Below are 9,288 nucleotides of genomic sequence, written 5' to 3' on the forward strand. Positions count from 1 at the left end.
CAGACCACGCAATACACACAGCGATATGGATTAGAAGAGCATTCACTTATCTTAGATGTTGATTTGGCTGTTCTGAAGCAAACTGCTACTGCAAGCACTAATCATATATTTGAATGTTGAGCAGCGAGCTCATTGGCTACCGATACAGGAGAGAGCCAATCAGCTGTGCCATGTGACAATGATGTCATTAGGTCAGATTGAGTTAGACCTATCGGACTCCGCCATCTAGAGTTTCATGCCAGAACTCTGTATTTTATGTGTTGTTGTTTTTTTCTTAATTTTTCGAATTGTTTTAAAGCTTTTTAATGTATTTTGAAAAATTATTAATTAAATATAACTTATTTTAAGTCATTTTTAAGCCATATTACTGTCCTTTTTTATGTTTCCTGAGGCCCCCCTGGATGAGAACCGTTACTGTAAATCTGATTGGACAACAATCTGTAAGTGCAACATTATTCATACATATTTTCGCTGTTTTTTACAGAACATAAAGTATGTAAATTTTGTATATATGCATATCACTACTAAAACAGGACTGCAAGTATGTGAAACAGAAAAAAGAAAGAAATGTAGAAAATGGTCAGTCTTCTAGCTTTATTTCAAAGAGGTTGTAGAGATCTTTATTATAATCTGCACTCATCTGCATTTCATCTAAATGTTGCCCTGACATTATCATAAACATTCTTTATCAAGCCACCTTCTGCATGCATGTAAACACATTTAAATGCCACAACCAACTGCAGTTTAAAAAAAAGGATAACTTTGATACCATGTACCATGTCATTCAGTTTAATCTTTTAACAAAGCTACATCTGGTTTTCAGAGCTGTGGCACATGGGGTAGCACATGTGTTTGTGACATATAAGGTGGTTTCCCAATCTCATTCCCCTGACTTCCTCCACTATTTTGCCTCACTGCACTGTCCTATAAAGAAAAGGCTATAAAGTTGTATTTCACTCAATATTTCAGTTCCATTCACCGGGGTGAATTTAGTAGGGAAAGTGTCTGAATAAAGGCCCACTCTTTGGCCCACTCTCTTTCTCTCTCTCTTTAGCCTTCATCAGAGGGTATTTGTTTATTACCTTTAATATTTCACGAGCATTCTCAGTTATGAAGACAGACATCACTGTATAAGCCTATTAGCACCATGCCCTCTTAAATGCTGGCCTATTTATTTCCCTGTGTGATGAGCACAGCTAGTAATGGGCAATGAGCCAGAGGAAGAAAGCAGCTGCAGTGGGAAAGCACCCTGGAGAGTAGCCATCGCCTCATTCAGAGGCCTGTTAGAACTTCAAGCTAGAGTTCGACTGAATTGCATTTTTTCACTGGAATTTGGCCTCCAGCCGCTAATCAGATGGTACAGTGCCACAAACACACTCAAGTACTGCCGTCTTGACCGAACGATCAAGGCTCGGCCTGTTAGTATATATTTCCTGATGGAATTATGTTTTTATAGACCTTAGTTTGTAACCTAAGTGTTAACACCAGTAGGAAAACAACATAATATCATAATATAATAACATCAGTGCAACATGATGCAGTTAAAGTTTGTCCCTTTTCATGCTCATGAAAAGCATTTATTTATTTTACTGACCCATCGATCATTGCAGCTCAGAAGCTACCCGAAATTGAAAATAATTAAAATAGTAATTGTGAGATAACATTTTAAATAAGAAAAAGTCATATTGTGTCACAATTATGAAAAATAAAGTGATAAGTGTGAGATGTAGTGAATATAAATAAAAATACTGTACATATACTACTGTTCAAAGGTTTGGGGTCAGTAAGATTTTTTATGATTATTAATTATTTTAAAGGATGCATTAATTTGATCAAAAGTGACAGTAAAGACTTTTACACTGTTACAAAAAATATATATTTCAAATAAATGATTTTTATTCATCAAAGCATTCTTAAAATATTGTTTAAAAAAACATTAAGCAGCCAATCTGTTTTCAATATTGATAACAATAAGAAATGTCTCTTAATCAGCATATTAGAATAATTTCTGAAGGATCATGTGACAATTAAGAGAGGAGTAATGATGCTGAAAATTCAGCTCTGCCATCATAGTATAAATTACATTTTAAAATATATTATCATAGAAAATTGATATTTTAAAATGTAGTAATATTTCACAATATTACTGTTTTTACTGTATTTTTTTAATCAAATAAATGCACCGTGAGCATAAGCTATTTTACCAACCCCAAAATAGTGGAGTGTACTTTTTCTTCTAAAGTTTCTTGAAAATGTTAAAATGGTTATAATCTGTCCATCTAAGTGACGGTCAGCCTATACCTTTATTAAACATTACAAAATCTGTAGTACTTCAGGACATATTTCAGGGTATTCAGTGTCAAAATAAATGACTCTACCTGACATTAACAAGTTCTTCTCCCCTGTGGTTTTGTTCAGTATCAAAATATAATTAGAGCTGTCCCTTCCATTTTCGCAAGTCATCTTACATCAATGGCTTGACCTCTGCTTTGCTCAGCTGAGCTTTTTGAATTGGTACCTAAGAAGCAGCCAACCTTGACTGAGCTGAATGCAGTTATGCTAGATTTCCACTCTGGCCTAGTTCTGCATATCTCAAAACCAGTGTGAAATCTGTAACCAGGCAGTTTGGACTCTTAAGTATAAGCGTTGTATCAATTTCAACTTGAAAACTACACCAATAGTAGTCTTTGAGCTTTGTCAGGTCCATCTCTTCACTTGTAACATAAACAAAGAGGATCAGGATTGAGTGCAAAGGCATAAGACCTGTTTTAAGAGTCTGCGAAACTTCAGAGGACGACAGGAGGCCTGACGATACATATCGGAGCGAGGGGGTGATCCCTAAATTATTCATCGCGCATTACGCTTGAAGAACACTTGCAAGACGTGATATTCAAAAGAGGATAATGTTTCACCATCCAACCACTCCGTCAGAGCCGAAGCAAAAAGCGGTTTGCATTAGTTTGCGGCAGTCATTCTGAAAATATGATCCAGTCTCACTATAAGTAAATGTCAAAACTCATGAGGGAATTAGGGAGGGCGTAAAGAGTCTTCCTCGTGGTCGTGCATTGGTTTTAAGTGGTTGGTGCATTTTTCATGGGCTCATGGTCTATGAGTATGTCATTTCCAAATTAGCCTTATCTAAGTGGCAAACGGGAGCGAAGTGGGTGCTGAAATATTAATTAAGCCATGTGATGCATCGTTTTGTGTTAATTAAAAGTGGCCAGGCTGAAACTGGACTGTTGTTTTTAAGATTGCTTTGGCAGGTCAGTCAGGAAGAAATTAAAGCAACACTTTCGTTGTCACACAAATCACACACAGAATCACTGTTGTCAAAAAGTGTACGCTGTCTTTAAAATTTATAGATGCATAGGCATCCAGGGAATCTGAGTGAGTCTATACATTTTAGTCAATTATGGTAGAAGAAACACCCAAGAACAATGACAAACAATAAAGCATGTTTCCTGCATATCTCTGTGTACAGTATGTTTCTGTAGAAAAGAGAAGGTCATTCTCGGTTACGAGATTCAGATTCCTTCATTCACCCCCAGAAACTATATGATTATAAAGTCTTCATTAAATATTTACACATGCACTAACCATATGAAAAATTAAGAGATCCGCAGTTTCATTAACCTGTAGTAATATATGTACACATCTACTCGGTGGACCACACAAATATATTTTTTATTCCTTTTTAGCACATTTCAGACATTCTTTTCTGCATACTAATATATGGTAAGTGATTAAATCTGTATTAATATAACATTAGGGTTCCTTAAACTGGCTTTAATCTTAGAATTAGGATTTAAGTCAAGGTGTAAAACAGAAGGCGTACAAAGAAATGTTTCTCCTGAAGATATTTGAATGTTATGACTGAGGACCATCTTAATGAACTTTCCACAGCACTTTATATAGCTGTGCAGATAACTAGTGTGATTCTTCAGTAATACATTTGCATTTAATTCATCTTAATGGTTAAACTACATAGCTATTTCCTTTTTTACTTCAGGAAGAGTCATTATAATTTCTTGAAAACAAATATTCCTTTTATTTTTGCTAGAAAATCAAACTTTCATATGATTTATTTCAGTTATTTCATAATGCTAAGATGTTTTAAAAATCTGTAAATAATAATATTAAATAAATAGATACACTACCATTTAAAAGTTTGGGGTCAGTAAGATCAAAGTCTTTGCTAAGATTTTTTAAAAAGAAACTAATACTTTTATTCAGCAAGGAAGCATTAAATTGATCAAAAGTTGAAGTAAAGACATTTATAATAATCTAATGCCCGGTTCAGACTACATGATTTTAGCCCGATTTTGCCACGATTTGCTTGACGTAGGGTGTCGTGGGGATTCGTAAACGACAATGGGCATCGGGACGCAAGATTCCATCGTTTCAGCTCGTGTAGTGTGTTATAGTGGACGACAACCGATTCCGCGTCTGCGATGCTTCACGACATCACGACAGAAAGACTAGCATGTTTAATTTTTTTTCCGTCGTCCACAACGAGTTCTGTCACATTGGTGACGTTGACCAATAGCAGCACAGAAGCTCTTTCATACACAGGTTTCAAACATGGCAAAACGAAAGAGAGATGATGGTGCTGCTAGGTGGAATTATGAGATGGAGGAAAGGTTCGTGGAGCTGTGTGTCATCTGATGTGTCATCGAGGGACTACCACGACAGAACAAAGAAAGAAAAATGCTGGCGAACTATAGCGGAAGCGCTTCAGCAATGTTTACACTCTTGTTTTCGGAAGTCAGTCGCTAGTTCCGCCTTCTCGATGACATCTCGCGCGTCATTAAAGATGGCACGCGATAAATGGTCGGGAAGCAACGTGTAGTCTGACATGTTTCTTGTCCACGACACGACAAGATTTTAGGAGTCAAAATCGTGAAATCTGACACAGTGACTATTGTGACCGACAAAAATATTGTGTAGTCTGAACCCGGCATAAGGCTTTTCAAAAACATAAAAAAATCTGTCTAACCCTAAACATTTGAACAATAGTGTACAATTCTTTTAATTATACAAAAAAAAATAAAACTTAATGTTACACTTTGTGAAGAGCTACTCCCATATTTTCAACACAAACGAATCCAAATTCCAATTTTTGGTATTGTGCAACACTCAGAGAGGGGTTCATCTCAGCAGTACCTGTGATGGAAGGGCTTGATGCTTGTCGTCTGTCTGTTTTGGTGTCGTGGGAAATACTGACGCGTATGACTTAAGCATGTGTTTTGCTTCCACCGATAAAGCCAACGGGCAAGAGATTCTGGGGTCTAAAATGTTAATGACACCATGCTGTAACACCCCTGTAATCTCATGAGCTCCCTTGTTCACACACTCTTTCATGCTCTCACTCATTTCTTCTTTTTCTCCAGCCATATTTTTTCCCTTCAGTCCTGGCAAAAGAGATTGCCGTAAAAAGAGTAAAGCAGAACACAGATATGTATAAAGAAAAGGAGATCATGGTGGCCCTGTGAGGGTGGCAAAGATCTCACACCAGAGGAGGCAGAGGTCAGTAGATGGAAAGGTGGGGGGTTCGCAGGAAGAGATGTAGGCATGGTAAATCTTTGATGCTTCCCAGCCAACATGTATATGTGGGCCCCACATGGTTTATGCTGGGATGAGGTGAGGGCCTCCATAGTCTTCTGGGCCTGCAACTAGCACCAAGGCAGATGGGGGTCATGCATGATTCACAAGGCAGGCCGTCGGATTAGCTTAGCGTAGCCTGTGCTGATGACATGCGTTACAACTCGTTTCATCATGACGCACTAATGAGAGCTGAGACGGTGCTCTCGTGCCAGGGGCCTCTCAGGACCCTCCTGGGGCAGTCAGAGCTTGGAAGAGAGAAAGAGAGATGGGAGACCCAACGTGACATTGTTTTCACCCATTCTTTCTTTCTGGTTTCTCAGAGGCCCTGGGAAGGTCATGGCCTGACAAACACCTACTCAAAGGAGTAGCTGAAGAATGTGCTTATGTTGTGTCTTTACAAAGGATAATGTTAGCATCTGAAAGCACAGAGTTTCCCAGCTGAAAGTATAAATGAATTCAAAAGCAAATACAATTATTGCCAGAAATACTACCTCTGTCACTTACGATAACATTTTTTTTTTGTTTTTTTAGGACTCGCCTCTCTGGTTCTTTGATACATAATTAAGCAATATATCTATTTTAGGAAGCTTTTTTTTTTTATATCAAAACCACTCTCCAGAATGTTCACATTCACTGTACCTTAATTGTGGTGAAGGATTATTGGTGTGTTTTTTTAAATGGTCTTTAATCAGATACATTTACATTATGTATGTTTACATGTACAGTTATAATTGTAGACAACTGTAGTCTAATTAACATTTATGCATGCTAGATGAAGCCGAGCTTCAATCACATCTGGTCTCTTAGTCAGACCAGACTGGTATGATTTCAGTTTACATGATAGATAAAGTTTGCATGATATACATATAATACCATTCAAGTCAATAGGATTATGTTGTTGTTCAAATATATTTTTATTCAGCAACAATACATTGAATTGATCAAAAGTGAGAGTAAAGACTATTTCAAATAAATGCTGTTCATTTAAACTTTCAAAGAATCAAACAAAAAGGTGTCCATGTTTCCTGAGCAACAAATCGGCATAATAGAATGATTTCTGAAGAATCAAGTTACACTGAAGACTGGAGTAATGGCTCTGTAATTCATTATTTTATAAATTAATTACCTTTAAGTTTGACTGAAATCTAACATAAAAAGTGCATGTAAAAGCACTTAAAGGGATAGATCACCCAAAAAGAAAAATTGTTATAATTTACTCAAATTCACTTCATCCTGAATCCATGTCTTTAATCTGTGGATCAATTAATCAATCAATCAATAAGTAAATGTCTCAGGTTGTTGTTGTTGTTGTTTTCTCTGATGTTTTAGACCCCACTGACTTTCACTGTATGGACAAAAAGAGCTAAAAAAAATACCTTCTCTTGTGCTCCTCAGAAGAAAGAAAGTCATACAGTTTTGGAATAACATGAAGTCAAGTAAATGATAACCAAATTATTGTATGCATTAGTAATCTAATACACTGGTGACCCAACCAACAACTGCTCAGAATAGATCATTCAGAACAGCATCTGCTAAAGGAATACATGTAAAATATGATTTCAAACTACCTCAAATAGTATAAAGCTAAAGCTGAAAAATCACGTCCAAGTGCACTGGCTTCTGGCTGATGATTAGGGACCTGTCTTTGGGCCAACCTTCACCCTGACCTTTCTGCACTGTTAGTTAATGATGCCACAGATATGTCCTTAAGCCTAGTGTGATGCATGGCGTTCATTAGCCCCTGTGGTGCTCACCCTCTCTTTCTTTTATTCTAATTACAAGGGTGGCATCACACTGGCCCTTAATCACAGGGGCACCTTGTTTCCACTGGAGGGGATGGTAAGGGAGTGAAAAGGAGCAGGAAAGAGGCAGCAGTGGGGAGGAATCTCTCTGATAGGAGCTTTTCATGATCTAAATCCTCATGATCGGGGAGAGAGACAGAGGCATTAACAGTTCAGCTGAGAGCAAGGTCAGATCTAATTGATTCCCTTATTGCCTAAAATTATGATTTGAGATTGTATTGCAGGTATCTCTGCCTGGCAGCGATAAGAGTATTTTTTATTTTTTTTTTGTGACTGGACAAGACAAAAATGAATTTAATTCAAATAAACATGAATTTTTTTTGTACATATAATTAATATTATCAGGATTGTTGTAGTTAGCTAAACTAAAAGAGTTTAGTTTACTGGAAATAAAATAACCATTAACTTATTTACTTAAACTTTTTTTTTTTCAGCTAGTTGCCAAGGCAATATTTCTCATTTTTTATTTAGTTTAACTTGATGCATTAAAATAACTAAAACTGAAATAAAATTATTAAAAATGATATATAAAATATAAAAATGAATTCAAAATATTTATAAAAAAAACTATAATATCTCAACTCAGTGATACTAAAAAAGCATTGAATATTAATGTATTTACAAGCATTGAATATTAATGTGTTTAATATTAAAATCAACTTATAGAAAGAGAGTTTTTTTTTTCCTCAACACCCCCAATAGACCCTGGAAAATAAAAACGTGAAACATATTCTTCTAGTTATCCTTTCCATAATTTCTGTTAATTAGAGATTATGTGCATCAGTAAGAGCAGTTCCTTCTAACAACAAATTAGGTTCTATCTGCATTCTGAGCAGTTTTGAGATATTGAGCTTCAAAGTTTTTGCATTTCATACTTTGTAGATAGAACCTTTTTTTTAATTTTTTATTTTTTATATAAAGTCCCAAAATGTACACAACTTAAAAACACACACAATGCAAATAAGTTGTAACAGAACAATTGAATCTCTCAATTTTGACAAAAATGTCAGGTAGAACCTTATAATTGCAAGATGACGAAATCTGCTTAAAGAGCTTGGGCTCAGTGCGGGGTTTGTAAGATACTTTTCTGTGTAAAACTACTTTGGAACAATATGTGTTCCGAAAAGTGTTACAAAAATAAACTGAATAGTAATTCGTTTCATAGGGACGACTTAAGAGAATTCCTGCGATGCGGTAAATTCAAACAAATCCTAACACTGAAATAAAAGGCATACGTGATTCTTGTATGACTCCATTGTTTCTTTAAACATCCCCAACTAGTTGTTTTGTGGTGAAGTTCAAAGCTTGGATATCATGACTGAAATAATGAAGCACCTCATGCAGAACAGCTTATGTAAATGTTACCTCTCCAGATGCCAGGGCCTAAAGCAAGTGTTCTCCTCTCCCCGTAAGCCACATAATTTAAATAAGCATTTAGATAAACCTTTGTACCTCGCTTGCCCATAGGGTGCATTAGGTTTTGCGTGCAGATAAATCAATAAAATCTGGCGGTCCGAGTGTTAATGAATATCACTTGCACTTTTTAATGAGGCCTAATTTGCATTGGAAAGTGACAATGGGAATGGGCATGTTTTCTGCACATCTTGCTAAGAATCTACATTTGAAGAAAAAAATATGCAACTGTAGCATTTGTCTAAATCAAAATATGCTAGCATTACATGGGGTTTTAGCAGTAACACTTGTTTTCAGGGTGAATTCCAATTATGATGCAAAGAAATTCAATTTGATATGGTTTTGCTGAATTTCTCTCTCTATTAGCTTTTTATAGTACAAGTGACAATGTTCAGTCTTACCCCTAAAAACCTTTGCCTTTTTTCAGCTATATCTGTAGTTAGAAACATATGTTTTTTTTTTTTTTTTT

The sequence above is a fragment of the Sinocyclocheilus rhinocerous genome, unplaced genomic scaffold (genome assembly GCF_001515625.1).
Source record: "Sinocyclocheilus rhinocerous isolate Xijiao unplaced genomic scaffold, SAMN03320098_v1.1 scaffold580, whole genome shotgun sequence".
Classification (NCBI taxonomy): Eukaryota; Metazoa; Chordata; class Actinopteri; order Cypriniformes; family Cyprinidae; genus Sinocyclocheilus; species Sinocyclocheilus rhinocerous.